This window comes from Gadus morhua, chromosome 2 (genome assembly GCF_902167405.1).
Source record: "Gadus morhua chromosome 2, gadMor3.0, whole genome shotgun sequence".
Classification (NCBI taxonomy): domain Eukaryota; kingdom Metazoa; phylum Chordata; class Actinopteri; order Gadiformes; family Gadidae; genus Gadus; species Gadus morhua.
Window position 1 is genome coordinate 17,803,854 of NC_044049.1, and position 19,196 is coordinate 17,823,049.

General features: G+C 42.0%; 1 long non-coding RNA gene across 2 annotated transcripts; it reads right to left on the reverse strand.

Annotated features, from left to right (window-relative positions):
• Window positions 1–11,620: 11,620 nt before the first annotated feature.
• LOC115534443 (uncharacterized) lies at window positions 11,621–15,950 on the reverse strand. Of its 2 annotated transcripts, none has more exons than XR_003974322.1 (4): window positions 15,756–15,950; window positions 15,429–15,535; window positions 13,868–13,932; window positions 11,621–11,709 (listed from the first exon to the last, which is right to left on the reverse strand). It is a non-coding gene; the product is annotated as an uncharacterized LOC115534443 (long non-coding RNA). The 2 variants fall into 2 exon arrangements; XR_003974321.1 differs by lacking the exon at window positions 11,621–11,709 and adding an exon at window positions 12,382–13,413.
• Between the last annotated feature and the right edge of the window lie 3,246 nt (window positions 15,951–19,196).

A 19,196-nucleotide genomic window follows, 5' to 3' on the forward strand; every position in this document is an offset into this window, starting at 1 on the left:
GGTTTTGTCCATGTGTGGGTTGCGTAGGTGTTGTTTGCGTCGCGTACAAAAATACGTCACGGCCCTTTCGCGCAGCCGACCCCGCCCACGTCCAGGAGGTACTATTTGCGGTGGAAAAGGACCCGTGCTGCTACCGTGTCGAGTCGTGTCGTGTCGAGTCGTGTCGTGTCGAGCTACATGTGCGGTGGAAAAGCGGCATTACTTGAGTACAGTACTTAAGTACAATTTTGAGGGATCTGTACTTTACTCGAGTATCATTTTTTGGGAGTACTCATGACTTTACTCAAGTACATTTGAGAGGCAAATATTGTACTCTTTACTCCGTTACATTTCTATCCATAACCGTGAGTACCCGTTACTCCTTCTGAAAAATAAAAAATAAAAGGAGAAAAGAAAAATCACGGAAACCCTCAATTTGTTGTTTCCCTCTCAAACGTGATTCCCTCTCAAACTGATTAGGACAGCCTTCAGCCTATCAGCAATCACCTTTGCTCTCCGCCAAAGCCAGCTCCATGGTCAGAATTAGATGAGAGACGATTGTTGATTTGATTGATAAAAAAACGGAGAAATTCACACATACATAGAATTGTTAGCTGAATTTTCTTTTCTGATATTGCATATTTATGTAAGCTGAGCAATTGTTTTTATTTTCTTGAGTATACTGTTATACTGTATACTATTGTGCTATTGCCATGGTAAAAAGATGAAAATTACTTGATTTTGCTTTCAATTCCTTTTACATTCTCCAAGGTGTTAACATTTTTCATAACTCCATGTAGGACGTTTCTATACATAAATGTAAGCACTGTGGCAGTAGTAATGCAATATTTAGAAAACATACTCTTGTACTCTTAATAATAATATTACATTTAATTTAGAGGCGCCTTTCAAGACACCCAAAGTCACCTTACAGAGCATATAGTCATCATACATTTTTTAAAAAGCAAGACATTGTGGAAAAAAATAAATAAATAAATAAACATAAGCAATAAGAAATAAATAAAACAAACACAATCAAAACAGTGATCAGTTAGACGTTGTGTGCGAGTTTGAACAAGTGAGTTTTGAGTTGTGACTTGAAGGTTGAAATGGTGTCTGACTGTTTTATGTGTGGGGGGAGGGAGTTCCAGAGCCTGGGAGCTGAACAGCTGAATGACCGGGCACCCATTGAAGTGAGTCGTGATGTGGGGATACATAGTAGTCCAGCAGAGGTTGAGCGGAGGGAGCGGGAGGGAGTGTATTCTTGGAGGAGGTCGCAGAGATAACTGGGGGCTAGGTTGTGGAGAGCTTTGTAGGTGAGGAGTAGGGTTTTGTATTGGATGCGGTAGTGTACTGGGAGCCAGTGAAGTTGAATGAGGACAGGGGTGATGTGGTCAGATGATTTGGTGCGGGTGATGATCCGGGCGGCTGAGTTCTGAATGATCTGCAGTCTGTTGATAAGTTTGGTGGGGAGTCCGGTGAGGAGGGCGTTGCAGTAGTCTATGCGTGATGGGACAAATGAGTGAACTAGGATTTCAGCGCTGGATTGGGTCAGTGATGGGCAGAGTCTGGCGATGTTGCGGAGGTGGAAGAATGCAGTCCGGGTGATGTTGTGAATATGGGGTGCGAATGAGAGGGTGTTGTCCAGGATGACGCCGAGGCTCTTGACTTTGGAGGAGTAGGGTACTGGGAATCCATCGATAATTATGAGTGGAGCTGGGGTGTGTTGTGATTTAGTGAGGGTGGATTTGGATCCGATGAGCAGGGCCTCGGTCTTGTTTCAGGAAGTTCCTGCTCAACCAGCTCCGGATCTCTTCCAAGCACGTGATGAGGGAGGTGGGGGGGATGGCAGCGGTGGGTTTGGTGGAGATGTAGACCTGTGTGTCGTCAGCGTAGCAATGAAAATGGACCCCATGGTGACGGAGGAGTGTGCCCAGCGGGAGGAGGTAAGTGGTGAAGAGGAGTGTGTGCGGCGGTGAAAATAGCCGACACACTTTCACCGTTGCTGCGGGTCTGCTTTCCCGAACTCACCGTTGTTTCAGGAGCATATGTTGCCGCATAGTACTTTCTGGTAGCTCGATTTCGCTTGGCATATATTACATTTCACTTTATGATCTCCTATTTCTTTAAAGTATTTAAATTCTTCGCTGCGGTTTGCTTTAACCGCCATCTCTTAACTTTTTGAATTCTGGCGTGCCTGCACACGGCACGGAACGCGCCATGGAAATGGATGCATTTAATTTTCTTTGTGCCCACGTCATGCGTTAGTGGCGCACGTTAATTGTCTCAGAAACGCGTTCTGTGGAGCACGTTCGTTTCAGTTTTTGAGGGTCTGCTTAAAAAATCTGAAATATTGACATATATAACTAGAGGGTGCACTGTACTCTCTGCGCACACTCTCTCTCTCGTCTGAAAAACGCTCCCATTCAGAATGCATTGGTTTACATTTCGTTCTGTGTAGCACGAAGAAAGTCGGACAATCATGATCTGGGACACGATTCAATCGATTAACGTTTGTGCGCATAAGCACGAAATCGCGTGATACCGGGTCGAGATACAAGTGACAAAATGACTTGCTACCCCTGAATACAGATTCTTGTAATAAAGATCAGAAGTAGACATAAAGGCAGATACAATATTACAGCTTACGTACTTGTATAACTATTGCCTTGCTGTCCGGAGTTATGGGCTACTGTTGATGTAGGATACCCCTATTGCCAAATTAAATGTTACATTTTACATACATTTCTTCAACTTCAATCGCGTGATACCGGGATGTGCTATGGTGTCTAGTGGTAAAGCAACGGTAAATAATTTTTGATCGGGCCTCTGCCACTCAAGAAGGGGGTAATTCGAAGGCCCTTTGTGTGTGCATGGTTGTCTAAAGGCCTACCTGGCCCCCGGGCGTGATGAATTGCAGAACATTATTTTCTGTGATGTTTTCTGGTTCAAAGGTGTCATCAGCCACTATGAGCGTCATGTCTTTGTAGTAGTGTCTGAGGCTTCCTATTAGCACCCTCAACTAGTGATGGCAGTGTGACACCGAAGCTTCGGTACGTGCTTCAAACCCTGATCTACAACTCCCAAGAAGCACTGCTTCGAAGCTTGCTTCAGAGCAAAAAAAGTCACGTGACATGTGACGTCCGAAGCAGCAACTGGTTCGTTGCCTGAATGAATCACTTGACTGGTCCGCGGCTCGGTGGAGAAGCTTTGAGCAAAAAAAAGAAACCGACTCAATCCATAAGGCAGCCTACCTCAATACAAATCTTTGAGTGTCTAACCCAATCCCACATAATCACCCCCTAGAGTTACTCAAGCACACCCAACCAACCTTGTCCGAAGCCAGCTGGTCACCGCCTAATTATTTAATGGAAAAAAAAACACAATCGATGCTACAATCGTTTACGGGAGTTGTGCATAGTAAAGTATGTAATAGAACAAGGTAAAGTATCGATTAGAGTAGGCTAGGGGATAACACACTGACTGTGGAGTGGAGGACCCGGGTTCGAATCCCATTCCTGGGGGGAAAGCTTTTATATGCTGTTTCAATTATATCCTAGCCTACATCAGTTAGCCTATCTGGACAGAAGGCTACCCAGATAGCAAAATGACGTTGAATCAACGTTGAAATATGATCAGGCACTGACGTTGAAAAGACGTTGAAGCCCGACGTTGTTTCGATGTTGAAAGCGCTCGTTACGTCCGACATCGAATCAACGTCGGATTTTCAACCATAACGCCCCGTGCCCACTACCTCCTTCAGTCAACTGAGGTTGGAAGGCGTTGCTGACTGATGGGGGACTAGTCTTTGCAGAGGCATCCGTCGGCCAATCAAATCGCTTCGCCGGGTTCTTCCCGCTACTTCCTGCTTGTTGCGATGCAAGATGACCCGCTTTCCCGCTTTCCAGTATCGTCAGAGCCCGAGTCGCGTCACAGTGCTTAAATTTGCAGACGCGATCTGATTGGATGACGGATCCGTCGCTGCCGAAAAAGTTGAACATTTTTTAACTTCTTGACAGAGCCGAAGGCTCCAACGGAACGGATGGATCCACAATGCATTGCGCGTCCGTCCCCATTAAAGTCAATGGGGATCACGCAACGGACGGAGGTAGTGGGCACGGCGCGTAACTGACGGAGATTCAACCATCATTCAACCATAATCTAAACACCGTTAATAAGGTTGATTTTTAGTTGATTTAATATTGAAACAGCGTTACTGATTCAACCATCATTCAACCATAATCTAAACAATGGTAAGCCTCTCATTTAGGTTGATTTAATATTGAAACAATGTTACTGATTCAACCATAATTTAAATATTTGTCAGCTGCTTTATTTGAGGCGAAGAAGACTGAAACGAAATGCAGGGAAACCTGAAAGTTGGTAAGCATGTTTTTTTCAAAAATGTATTCATTTTATTCACGGTTCTCGGCCACACGAATGGCAACAATCAAATCAAATAAGACCAATCACACTTTCATTAATTAATTTAAACTTTATTTAGACAGTGAGACCATAAAACACTCTTTCTGCCTTTTCAAATTCATATTTCCACCGGTGAAGTAGATAGTAGTCCTCTTCACCCCTCCCACCCGCTCAGGAGCGTACCGTAGCTACCGTTTTACAGTATAAGTCCAAATGAGAATTTTTTTTATCGTACTGTCTTGCAGCGGCTGAAAGAGACAAGAAACTAAATGAATAAAAGATAAATAAAACGTTCTCTTATTTATAGCCTACAAGTAAATAAAAGACTTAGGCTACAGTAGAAAATACAATATAGGCCTAGCCTACCACTCGTCTGTACAGTAACATAAGAAGATATGTGTAGCGGACGGGACCTACGTCCGCTTGGTAGGGGTAAATCACTCTTCCCTGAATGGCTGGAAGTTAGAGGATCTAGGTCCCTAACCCCCAGACCTATGGTCTCGTGTCTGCTCTACCTGCTCAGTTGAAACAGAGCCCGTCTACGAAGAGCCTGGGCACTCCCTATACGCCCCATTGTACCGATTTTGGTTGTAGTTCCATGAGACATCCACTGGGGGTGATCGCGGGCGAGTCCAGATTGAATGGGAGTCTATGGGGCTAAACGGCTAATTATGCCTCTTTCACCTGCTTGTTGTTGAAATATCGCAAATTTTATTGCAGATTCCGCAAGTTCAATATAGATTATGGTTCAAAAGTCAAATGAGTGAGTACTTATGTCCTTTCGATTTCTTACAGTTTGGGCCGTTGTTGGCCATACACGCTAGCATTCTGCTAATGAACGCTGATTGGTCAGGGACGGACTTGCGACTGATTACGACCAGAGACCCCTCTTGACGGCATCTGAAGCTGAAGAGCATTCAGAAACGTGTTAACTCAATTTTTGCGTACTGTATTTATATTTTCCTGCAGGCCCTTTTATTTTTTAGATAATCTCTCTCAATTTCTCTCTCGTTCTCGTACCTCTATAAGAACCTCATTGTGGAAAAGGATTGTTTTTTGTATTTTGCGTTGGACAAGTAAACCCTTTAAAAACATCACGTCGTGGTCCGGTGGATTATTATCGTGGATAGTGGATGAGGTATGCGACGAAGGGAAAACGGAGCGTCAAGCTGAAGCTTCACATTAGAAACATTGTTGGCCGTACATTAGTCAAAAAAGGTATGGTGAAAGTACATGGGCATAAATGGAATTTCTTCAATTTCTTGTGTTCAATGTTCAATGTACATGGTAGGTACGGTATGACCACCTTAAATAATACAGTCAATATCCCGCTCAATATCATTTAATCTGTCATTGTCTATTTTTCGAAAATAAAGATAGTTTAAAAAAGAAATGCCTCGTAAATGTGCAATGATAAACTGCACTTACAGTGGAAACGGATTGTCCGTCTTTTCGTTTCCCAAGGACAGAAAAAGGTAACGTTCTTGCTTGCTCCTGTATGAATGGTCCTAGGCTACCTGAGGCTTCACCTGGTAAGGAAAGTGGCGCTGGAGCCCGGGTAATATCGCACATGGCTTATTCAAGTTGCGCGCTAGACATTCTCTGAAGTGTCGAGACGCAAGCACTTAACTTACCTTAACCGATTGTTCCATAGAAATGGTTAGTTAACGATTTAACAACTTCAACATCTGCTATTACAGTCGTTATTTTTTTGTAGGACTTGGGCTAATGACCTTGCACAGAGGGAAAACCATCTACACCTGACTTGTCATAGATTTCTATGCATTCACTGATCTTTACAGATGGGTTTGTTTTAAGCCATTGAATATAATTGCTCTGCCATGCAACACATTATAAGCTACACATGTTTGTTAAATGAGAAATATGGTCTGGGTCACATTGAAACAGTAACAGTTGTATAACAGTAATTATACAAACATTATACCAACATTGCAACAGGCAAGTTTATTCAAACATCACACTAACAAGAACACAATAAGAACAGTAACTAATAAAAAAAAAAGAGAAATTATTTAACAACACTGAACATACTGAACTACGGAAGAGGATTAGGGCCACACATGTAAAAAAAAATTAAGTTCTGACTTTATTCTCAGAATTCTGAGAATAAAGTCAGAACTCTGACTTTAATCTCAGAATTCTGAGAATAAAGTCAGAATTCTGACATTAATCTCAGAATTCTGACATTAATCTCAGAATTCTGAGATAAAAAGTCAGAATTCTGACTTTAATCTCAGAATTCTGACTTTTTTCTCAGAATTCTGAGATTAAAGTCAGAATTCTGACTTTAATCTCAGAATTCTGACTTTTTTCTCAGAATTCTGAGATTAAAGTCAGAATTCTGACATTAATCTCAGAATTCTGAGAAAAAAGTCAGAATTCTGACTTTAAAGTCAGAACTACGGGTATCTGTAAGGACCAACCTCCGTGGGAGAGACACTTTGCTTTATGCAGTAGGAGGAAACCTATGGAAAGCCAAGAAGGCCACAATCCGGCCCTAGAATGGCGCGGTAAAAGTGCACGTCCCATAGCCAACTCACCAAGCTCACCAAGTCCAGTATTCAGAATTCAAAGCATTTATTCACAAATACGTTCTATTTTTTTGACAAGCGGAGCCGACAGTCCTGTGCATGTATGCAAATTAGCCATGTGCGCGAAACAGAAGATAGACGCAATGTATAGAACTGATTGTTGTGCATTGTTGTGGATATGTAGGCTGGTTAGTTGTGGTTGTTTGTGGTTTTAGTGAAACAGCTTTGCCTTGGAGTTGGAGAAGTTGGAGTGATTGTGTGAATGTGCGAGAGAGAGCGCACCTGCCGTGGTGATGTTGGGCTTATTGTGAGCTTATATGTGGTATCTGTCTGATCGTATTAGCTGTAGATGGATGGTTAAATAATGTCACAAGAACGATCATACTGCAGGCTCTCATTTGCAAATGCACTGATTGTGTGCCCGTCTCCGATATGCTATATACCTGGCATTTATTCAGTTCATGTTCTTCTGAGTGCGCAAGAACGGTGCCAATTATTGTCGTGTTTGCATTGTAATGCACAACTTTGCCCCTCCCTGTTATAAAATAACGTGCATCCCAACAACTTTAGCCAATGCAGGCTCCTATTGCTTTACCAGTGTGTTTAACGTGTGTGTGTGCGTGTGTGCGTGTGTTGTCATGTAGGCTATAGATATAGATTGATTGTCTTGGCTTGCTTGCATCCATGAAATATTGTAATGTTATGGCCGAGCTGGCTACGGCATATCGAGAACAATCTGGGGATGAGGGCATCCCCGAATATTGACGGGTATTTCGCACACTGCCATCTCAATATATAGCCTAACATATACAAATATATCACTGTACTAGACACAAATGTAATTTCCACTAGCTAGTGGTGGTCATTACATTGTAGTGAAACTAGTAAAGACAACACAGCTTTATGTTACGGCGAAACATGGAGGCACTGCAGCTCTAGTCTCGACAATGCGTTACTTTAGTCTGGTATTTCTCTTCACTGATTGGTTAGACAGCCTTCAAACTTAGTGGTCAAGCAAAGAAGAGGGAGGGCTCGTTCAGCATACCTAATATCCGGAGTGATTAACTAATAGCCGGAGTGAATAACTAATAGCTGGAGTGAATGACTAATAGCCGCGGCTATTAGTCATTCAAAACCGTATTCCGTAACCGAATTCTTGCCAAACCGCACGGAATCCGTGCGGTTTTGCACTTTTACCGCGCCATTCATAGGCTTTCCATAGGCTTTCCATAGGTTTCCTCCTACTGCATAAAGCAAAGTGTCTCTCCCACGGAGGTTGGTCCTTACAGATACCCGTAGTTCTGACTTTAAAGTCAGAATTCTGACTTTTTTCTCAGAATTCTGAGATTAAAGTCAGAATTCTGAGATTAATGTCAGAATTCTGACTTTTTTCTCAGAATTCTGAGATTAATGTCAGAATTCTGACTTTAATCTCAGAATTCTGAGAAAAAAGTCAGAATTCTGAGATTAAAGTCAGAATTCTGACTTTTTTCTCAGAATTCTGAGATTAATGTCAGAATTCTGACTTTTTATCTCAGAATTCTGAGATTAATGTCAGAATTCTGACTTTATTCTCAGAATTCTGAGATTAAAGTCAGAATTCTGACTTTTTTCTCAGAATTCTGAGAATAAAGTCAGAACTTAATTTTTTTTTACATGTGTGGCCCTAATCCTCTTCCGTACTGAACAGAGGCAGGGGAAAAGGACAGAGGAAGAAGACTTGTCCGTTGTCACAGCATCAAGGTCCGACTGTAGAGATCAAGAAAGGAAGAGGCATGAGGAGAACAACAGAACACTGCTCTCTAGCAGATTGTTTACTGATGTAAACTAAATTGATGCAGTCTTAAAATTATGATTCTAATCCATGTTTCTATTTTAGGAGAAAGAAATGGCTCATAATCGTTGCGGGTAAAGGGAAGTGCTTTAGAAACTGCCGTAAAGCAGTACCTCTGACAGTATTACAGTGTGTGACGTCATCGCATGTTTTTAACGCCTTTTTAGAACAGATACGTGACCTTAAAAAATGCAATATTCCGCTGAGTTTATTATCTTAGCCCCACCCTTTGATAGAAACTTTCAAATTACTTGACAAAAAATTACATCGTGAGAAAAGTGGATTCTGAGGATAAAACCCTGTTGGCTCTCATTCATTCTGGACTCGCCTACGAGCGCCCCGCGTGGTCAAAGATTATTACTGCAACCAGTCCAGAAAACCGGAACTAACCCGCGAGTGCCAGTTCTCCTATTAGACATTCTCTGGTTGAAATACAATAGCTTAGGCTTTAGGATTTTAACCTGTCACGGTGAAGACCTAAAGGACGGAATATCAGAAGGTATCGGTGTGTCTTACCCTGTATTCCCCCTAACCACTATACTTTATGGACAGAGGATGAGACGCCCCTACTTCAGAAAGATGGAAAAATAAAAGCAATAGTGTAACAGTTGAAAAACGAGTGGTGAATAAACAAACTGCAAGGACGGTCGCCTCGCACTATGCGAAATATACTGGTTAACACCGGATGAATCTTCAGCACTGATGGCGTGGAGTCTTCCACTCTTACACTCGCCACTCAAGCCGTAAAGGTTCCGTTGCTCAGATAAAAACATGTCGCACAGGCACACGCAATAACTAAGAGCTAAACTGTTCTTTAACTGATCTATTATCTCGAAATCTCCGTCCGCCATGGCACCGCGCCCAACCGCCGTCTTCCTCTCCGTGTTACCCGCCGACCTCCTCTAGTCCCGCCCTCTCCTCTCCTCCCATTCGCCAGGGCACCTGCATGCAAGTCATTGATTGGCCGAGCCTATGGCCAAGTTCAGAGGTGCGATTGGGTGAGGCTATTTTGAGGGAAAGGTTATCTTAGGGGCCAGAGCAGAGAGAGAGAGCTGCGACACGCTATGATCTCGCCGATAGGGTGGTCACGTGGTTGTCACGTGGTTCATGTAAGCCTCAATAGTTCCAAACACGCCGCGCTTTCAATGTTATTCTATGCAGAGATTTCAATATTAAATGGTAAATATGAATGAAAAAATCACATACAAGTATTTGTCTGACTGTTATTGCATTATTGCATATTTGTAAATGTCAGTTTTACATTTAGAGCGGTAGGGGGGCAACTGAAAGCTATCTATAAGTACTATTACTTAGATACGTTTTTAAGTTTTGGAGGGAAAGCTTCACGTTCGTGTTAGCATACTGGCCTAACCTTAACTTTTACCTTACATCTGTGTTGAAATCAAAGTATTCAAGATGTTCTACCACGATCATTTAAAGATATAAGCCACACAAAGTATCAAATATATTAAAGAATAACAACTCATTACGCTTGGATGAATGAAATTGTATTTTTTTTTATTAAACAATTAGTGTGACAAGAACAAGTGATTGCGATTGTGTGAACAGATTCAACAATGGACACAGCAGGGAACACTATAGGGCAAACCATTAACATATAACGTTGCAAATATACTATACTTTATGCCATTACAATACTTAGAATAGCCCTGAGCAAAGTCAAAATGGGTTTAGGAGGGAGGATCTTCGTTTGGTCATGAACTCTGACCTCTAATCTATTCTCAAAAGTCGGGGCATGAGTGGTTGAGGAACAGTTGTTACCCGCTCTGTGATCTTCAATGGTGTCATGGTTCATTGGTTACAACTAACATTTTATAGATCAATGGTCATACCATGGTTGGCTGTGCAGCATTTGGATGCTCCAATCGGTCCGAGAAGGGTTATCACGGCTTCCCCAAGGACCAAGAGCGCAGGGAGAAATGGATGGCAATGGTCAGCCGTCAAAACTTATTGACAGTCAGCAACAGTCAAAAACGATGTAACGTAATGTTCAGATCACTTGTTAGCATTTCAAAGGGCATAATAATTCTAAGTGTAGAGAATTATGACTTTCCAATGATATTTGAAGTGCAATGGAAACTGATCTTACAAGCCTACCAGGACTTTGAAAATGACCAATTCAAAGCCTCAAAAGTAGATAGGATGTTGAAGTTGAGGCCCGATGCAGGCCCAACAGTTTTCATCCATCGACCTAAACCGAAGAGGAGGAAACCCCCTTCTGTGAGGGTGCCTCCGGAACCAAGTGCAACGGACCACACATATTGCGCCAAATTAAACTTCGGTATGATCCATGCAGCTAACAATATTCCCCATTTCATGTAATTCAAGGATAGACTACACTCCTAATGAGATTACATAATTCATATTTGTACATTCAGTTTAAAAAACAACCAGAAGGCAGGGATTCTCTGAGGATTTGCACACAATGTAGATAATCGACACATTTCTACCCAATTAACAATTGCCGGTAGATCCATTTTATAAATTGTATTGGTTTCTGATTGTGGCAGATGATTTAATTCACATTACAGAAATGTTTTGCTTTAATTCATTTTCTTACATTGGAGATGACAGTAGTTGCAAATGCAAAGGCAAAATACATATAACAGCAACATTACCTTGTAATTGTTACAGAGATTGAGGGAGAAATTTAGGTGGATTTCAAGAGCGTTGAAAAGGACATCACAGGAGACAGAGAGAGCAATCAAGAGGCCACATTGCCAGGGGCAGGTGATTCAGGGGCAGGTGATCCAGTGGCGGGTGATCCAGGGATTTGTGTGCCGAGGGCCAGTCAGTCAGGGGTCAACAGTGAAGGAATAACTTTTGCCAGGGCCAGCTGCTCCAGGGACCAGACTGCCAGGGACTGATGGGGCGACTGTGGAGGACCTAATAAGGCAACTAGAAAAGGAAAAATGAATGAGAAGGAGAGCAGAGAGGGCTATTGCAAAACAAAAAATAATCAATTTGGCACTAAGAAAGAGAATCAATTTGGCACTAAGAAAGAGAAACAATTCAGTCAACAAGAAGTTAAAACGAAAAAGCCATACAGGTTAAATAGACCGCCCATCATAATCAGCATTGTTGAATCGGTGGCATCTGTAGGGCTTCATGTGCTGAACATCACCCTTTCCAGGATATAATTAAACAAACACTGTTATTTCTACTAGCTATCGCATCATAAAACCCGTCCTTAAATCAACCTAAATTATCCTAGTAATCCAACATAAATAACTAACTAAATAAAAGTTAGATTCACTAGTACTGAACTTTGTAATTGTTGGTGTAGATACCATCACATGGTGCAGTCGAGCTAACAAACTAGCAGGCAATCGGTCGTCTACCAAGATAAAAAATATATATATAATTACGCTGTGCATATACAAAATAAATATCAATATATGCATCATAAAGGTCCTGATACAATATAGACAGTTGACAATTCAAAAGAGGTAGCTATTTAATCAATTTACCCCTGGAGATACCTTCACAGATGGTGAAGTTGAGCTAACAAACTAGCAAGCAATCGGTCGTCTACCAAGATAAATATATATATAATTACGCTGTGCTCTCTCTATAGCTCTGGGCCAGAGCTACATATCAAGAAATATATGCACGTGTACACCTACATTCCCCCCTTCCAAACCCTGCCACATCATAGACTTCTCCAATTGCTAAATCACAGTGAATGTTCTTTTTTTTTTTCATACAATGTAACATCACTAGAACAAGAACAGATGTACACATGCATTCATTTCTTTTACATTTTCGTTAGTTTTAAACAAAATCACAAAAACAAAACAAAAGATAACAATCATTGAAATAACGTTGATTTAACGTCGGCATTTCATGTCAATTTCAATGGTCAATTTCAACCATAAAACAATGTTGATTCAATGTTGATCCACCGTTGGCATTTCAATGTGCAATTTCAACCATAAAACAATGTTGATTCAATGTTGATTTTTCAACCTTAACCAACCACAACCAATAATCAACCTCCATGACCATATTTCAACGTTGATTCGATGTCATTTTGCTATCTGGGTAGGCATATCCCTTTAAGAACAATTTAGACATCTGTATTTAGATCAATCTTTATTCGTGAAAAGATCATGCTATTAAGTATTTGGGTTTGTGTGTTTGTGCGTCAAATAGTTTTCAAAGCAGGGATACGTTGAATCCACTGCAGCCTCGAACTTCGCCAGCAGAGGTCACTGTCACTGAAGCTTCGAGTAATGAACCCATTTTCGAAACATTGGCTCAACTGGTTCAATGCTTTATAAAAGCTTCATTTGCCCATCACTACCCTCAACTCCTTGTATCGCATGAAGGTCTTGGTGGTGACTGTCACACAATGGCTAATGTCTGTGGGAGAGAGAGTTTGTTTGGGTAGGTTTGTGGTTGTGAGTAAGGAGAAGAGGATGGCCAGAGATAGGTAGGTAGAAGGTATGGGTTTATGACGGTACTAAAAGGTAAAAACGGATGATATGTAAGGACTGGCTTTTGTAGTTGTACCTGTTCCAATGTCATAGTAGACAGGTAGGGGTGGTTGCCGAATGACAATGGGGAACACATCTTGGTGATACTCAAACATGAAGTCAACTGCAAAAAAATAATGAATTTGTTGGTTTTTCTCCAACCTAAAATAAGTATGAGACAAATAACATTTGATACCGAAGTAAGGGAGGGATTTGTTTGCAAATGGAAACATTTCATTGACATTAGAATATAACTAAATCTTATTTTCTTCAACCTGTGCATAAGTTTAGTTTCAATGACATCGGTAATGAAGTACATCTCAGTCAGATGTTTCTTGGTCTAAATCAATCGAGTACCCAGGTCACCGGTGTGTATGTGGTACACTGTACTGGTGTAGGTAACTTTCGCAAGAAGTCTGTTGAGTTCCTCTAAGCTCTCTGTCTCCAAGATCAGCAGATTCTTCCCACCACCTAGTTTTTTTTTCTCACAAATTAGGTTTCATACAAGTCAATCCCAATCACAAGTACTTAAGTTACACATTGGAGCAATGTAAAAAATGATGGGGTTCGTAAATCACCTTCGACACTCTGCTTCACTTGGGGTCCCTAGACGGAGCACACCTTTGGCACCATTTAGTGATACCTGTTAAACACAGGGAGAGGTGTGTTTAGTGTGTTTGTTCACTGATGCCAGGCAGTGGCAGTTTTAGGCACGGGTGAACTGGGCAGCCGCCCGGGGTGCCATATTTGTGGGGGGCGCCAAATTACGTGGGGGGCGCCATGAGCAGTAAAAAAAAAAAATCATCTACGCCGCGAAGCGGTTCTCTATGAAGTACCATAACATTGCGTGGGGAATTAGCATGCTGGTGCCCAATCTGAATTTCATAATATAGGTACATTATTGGTGAAGTCCATGAACAATAATTGTATTGATTGTTCGATGATTCAATCAATGGTTTGATGATAATATAATCATGAAATATACAAGCTTACTACATTACACACATATGGATATTCCTCCAGAGCTATTTGAACTCTTAGCACCCCCACTAAGCAACCCCACTAAGTAACCCCACTAAGCAACCCCACTAAGTCTAAGACCAGAGCTCTCAGACTGAACTGACATTTTTGCCTGATCGTGCCAATTCATTCTATATTTTTCCCGAAATGCAGATGTCATGGAAGGGATAGAAAGGACATTTAAACTATTACATCATAAGTACGCTTTGATTTAATTGTATTTTATTTGCGTTGGTAGGGGGGGGGGGGGGTAGATGTGAGGCCGGAGATATAGTCAAGAGCATATTTTTATCGCCTGAACAAAAAATATCCTGCCTCTTGTTGCCTACTGTGATGCAATCTTAATGTTTTCAAACGTTAACTCATCAGGGTCGATTTCTCGGCCTTCACTTTATTGCTGAAATCAAGCAATACACAAACAATGCAACACTACCAAATAGCAGTTATCTACATGTTTGGTGTGCATCCATGACTGGATGCTTGGAATCCCCTGATAGATTAACCGGTCAGCACCCCATCACCATAGAAGCTATTTCCATTTATTTTTTGTCACTAAATTATTTAAAATGTTTCCTTGTATACACGTCATTTATGGCACCCATTTCCTAGCAAGCCCTTCCAGGGATAGTTAGGGTGTCTGCATTCCTTCTCAAGATTTATTTTTTGCTAGTTCAGGGAGTTTCTTTCTTGCCCTCAGGGAGACTAGATGTAGGGGGTGTCATAGTTATACATGGTCTCTTAAGCCCTTTGAGACTGTAACTGTGATTAAGGGCTATATACTTCAGACAACAATTGAAGATGAATGATCAGTGACATCCCTTGTGACGATGTATATATTTGATGTGACTCTGGCGATACAGAGTGCGGTGCTTTCCCTAGCCATTTGTGAATTGCCATTGAATTATCACATTTTGATCCAGAACCTGCATGCAAGAGGAGGAACAATTCACTAACAGGTTTAGTGTCAATGAGTTTGGGAGAGAGAGCAAGAACGAGAGCAAGGAGGGGATCATTGAATCAACGTTCTGCCTGAAGCTCTACAACAAATTTACATTTTACACATTTCAAAATGTGTAAAATGTAGCCTATGTTATTGAACCACCGAAGTGCATACTCTACCTGGAATGAGAGTGGGGACCATGGGGCGAACTGTGAAACCCTGAATGGGATACTGCAGTGGAGAGTTGGATGGAGCTAAGAGGAGTGTATTCAAACTCGAGCTTATCCTGGAGATGGAAAGAATGCACAAATCAATTGATCAATGAACCAACACAACTTATAAGCACATTTATCAATAATCTACAAAAATCAATTCCCTAGCATTTAAACAGATTAACCATCAATGAGGAAGTTAACACATTTAACACATTTAGACAATTATTTCAGATATAATTGAATGAATCAAATAATTCCTCCCTCAACATTTTTTTTTCTCCCTTGCCATACCCCTTTCTCATCTGAATCCAATGCCCCTGGTACTAGTGGCGATGCGTTCCTGGCATGGTGTTTCTTGTATTCCTTTCCCCGTCGTTCCAGAATCTCTGCCAGCCGGTCTCTACGAATGCTGTTCTCCAGAATATACAAGCCATTAAGGCAGAAGCAGGAAGCCGGGGGGAGGACTAGACCAGGGGGGGGCGACCTAGAGGTAGTAAGATTAGTTCTCTTATATTAACCAGAAAAGCTTGTTACAGTTCTGTCATGCAGTCGTCTCAGGATCACCCCCACACATGCAACCAGTTTGACAAGGCACACCAGTATTTAATTGCCTTGGCATAGGTTGCAGCAACAATAGTAAGCTTGTGAAACGTTTATTGAAAGTAGTTATTGAGATTCAAGCATTATTTATGATTTGTTTCGTTACTGATTCATTATTCCATATAATGCAGATTCTTGCACATATTTCCACAAATGCAGTTGCACGGAACCAAGTAACTGCTGTGTTTGAAACATTGCTCAGAAAATGTATCCTAGTTAAATCCTAGTTAAATGTCTCCACATCTAATTACCACCATCCTTTCAGTGATTTAGTCTTGACCACGTCCATGCAGGGGTGGATAAACCAGACATACCACGTTACCATGCAGGAACCAAGATGCAGCAGTACCAAAGAGTATCTGAATATCTTAGGCATCTGGAGCCACACATATAAAAACAGATTACCCAACAAAAGTAAATCGACTAAGGAGGTTCCGTTGTCTGTTTTGCTTCCTGCTCTCTAATTTGAATTGTATTTCAAATGCGTATTTCAATTTTAAAGCACCATCTTCTCTCAAAACCTCAAACTCTAGCTTTTATAGGCATGGTGTTTTATTTACAATATTGATGGAATATCCCTGAACGGATATTCGGGTTATAGCAGCAAAGTACATTTGTGTTCACATGTATATACACCATAGATAGTTTATAAAAGGTATATACTTTATTTGTATAAAGGTAAAGTGCATAAAGTTCCCAATTAAAGGTGGTTAATGTGCAAGGGTGGATGAAAAAACTAGCTTTTTTAATCATTATTTGTCCCCAACTCTGAACACGATGGAAAAGTAACAAACGACTATGAACAAATGTGTACGCATTCCAATAAATGCAAACAAAATGTATATAATGGGAAAAATGGAACAAAGAACCGGTTGAGCGTAGATATTATTGCCTCACATTAACTCATTCATACGCAACAGCTAGTTCATAGGGAGCAGATAGGGTTAGGTGTTTTGCCCAGTGACATCTTGACACTCGGCTAGCAGGAGTCAGGGATCGATCAAGCAACCCTCTGTTTAACAACCCGCTCTACGGCCTGAGCCATATTGCCTGGAAAGTATAAACATGAGGCTCAACCTGTGCACTCAATAAACTGTTGGATGGACGATGTATATACGTTGCAAACCATTATGATTAACATCTAAAATTAAACGTTTTGATCTTTGAAAAAGTGTATGTCCGATTATTAGGTGTCCAATGCAAAATGTTAAAGTTTCCGACACCCAATTAGAATGTATATTATAAGTTTCCAATAGAAACATTTACACCATTTAGTTTGATGTTATATGAGTGTGGCCATAGTTACACCCTTAGGGGTGCAGTAAAGGAATGTATGAGATGTAGGAACATTTTTCAAGTTCCTATCATGGTGTCACAAAGTAAATTCCAGGCGGGAAATTTCCAATTAACAAGACATTGAAGCGTTCAAAGGCCTCCGCACTCCTCTCTTGTACCGCCATGCTCTAGTGGCACTATGAATGGTCAGCACAGACAACACTGAGAATCCCTAACCCAAACCCTTTTGCTTTCGATAGGGTGACACACATTAACCGCTAACTAACCGGTTAAGAAAGTGTTGCTTTCCTTATAGTTCAGCGATCCATTGACTCAATTAGCTTTCGTGCCGCATTTCCGATGGCATGACGTACTCAGGCTCAAGGCACCGAACTAGCTCTTTAAATCCCCCTCCTCTACCACACTGACTGGCAGCATATCGGTCCAAATCATTCACACCAACTGGGTGAGGGTCTCAGAGAGAGCCATCCTTGGTCATGGCCCCGGGTGCATTATCTTGATGTGGTACAGCAGATTGCTACTACTACTGCACTGAAAAGTAGCATCACACAATTTACATTTGGTGGGAGTAGTGTGCCAGATGGATGAAGTCCTCGTGCATGCTCCCACACAGGAGCTCCATGATGACCGCCTGCTCACGCTTCTAGAATGTCTAGAACTGGCAGGCCGGACCTTGAAAGCAAAGTTTGAATTGGAGTACAGTATACCCATACAGTCCCCTCAGAGAGTAACTAAACAGAAACATTGTGTGGTTGTGCGGCCAAAAGCAAAGCAATGCTTTTGATGTCGTACTCTCACAACCCATCCAAGCCCAATACAAGCCCTCTATGAACTCGCAGCAGACACCAAAGTATCAGCAGACATTTCCTCTTCCAGCGTTCTCTTGCAGACGAAAACAACGCCATTTTTATGCGCATCAATGGTGTACGCATTCAGGGCCATGTCAGAGACTTTGTGGACTTTCTCAATGTCCTACTTTCTGAGCTGAGATGGACCCAAAAATCGATAGTTACGAATGTAACTACGGTTCTATGAATCCTGGATGACCGCCAGAGGCGGTGCTTAAAGCACTGGATCTCCACCTCGCGCATGCGCATTTCGAGTACCTAATACCAACATAGTCACCTGTGACCCCCACGTGACACCGGGAAGGCTATATCTTCCGGTGTCATTAGAGGATCTGTTCCTAGAATCTTCTCGCGAGAACACAAGGATTCTGAGTGACTGAACGCTCTGGCGGTCATCCGGGACTCATAGAACCGTAGTTACATTCGTAACTATCGTTCTATTTCATCCTTACTGACCGGTGCTTAAAGCACTGGATGACCCATACCAAAAAGTTCACAAAGAATCCAACACCCACCTCACTCATTGGAGGTAGCAGAGCTTGGCAGTAGGACCACACTCATCGGGTGGGGACTGGCGACGTTGACGCGGTAAAACCTTGTAAAGGTGCCCGGTGACGTCCATGATGCCGCGGCACAGATTGACTCCAGGGGTACACCTCTTAGTGCGGCCCATGATGTTGATACGCTTCTGGTGGAGTGGCACCTCAACCCGGATGGCGGGGGGCGGCCACTGGCCACATAGGCGTGTTTAATGGTGTCGACGACCCAGTGGGACAGCCTCTGTTTAGACAAGGCAGAACCTCTGTTAGGGCCACCGTGACACACAAACAGTTGCTCGGACTGCCGTATACCGGCCGTAGCAGCAATGTAAGCCCTAAGCGCCCGTACCGGGCACAGCATCTCGGACTCATTCCCCTCAGATGGGGAGTTAAAACGTGCCAGCTGGATAGGCTGGTTAAAATAGGTGCGTGAAAGCACCTTGGGCAGG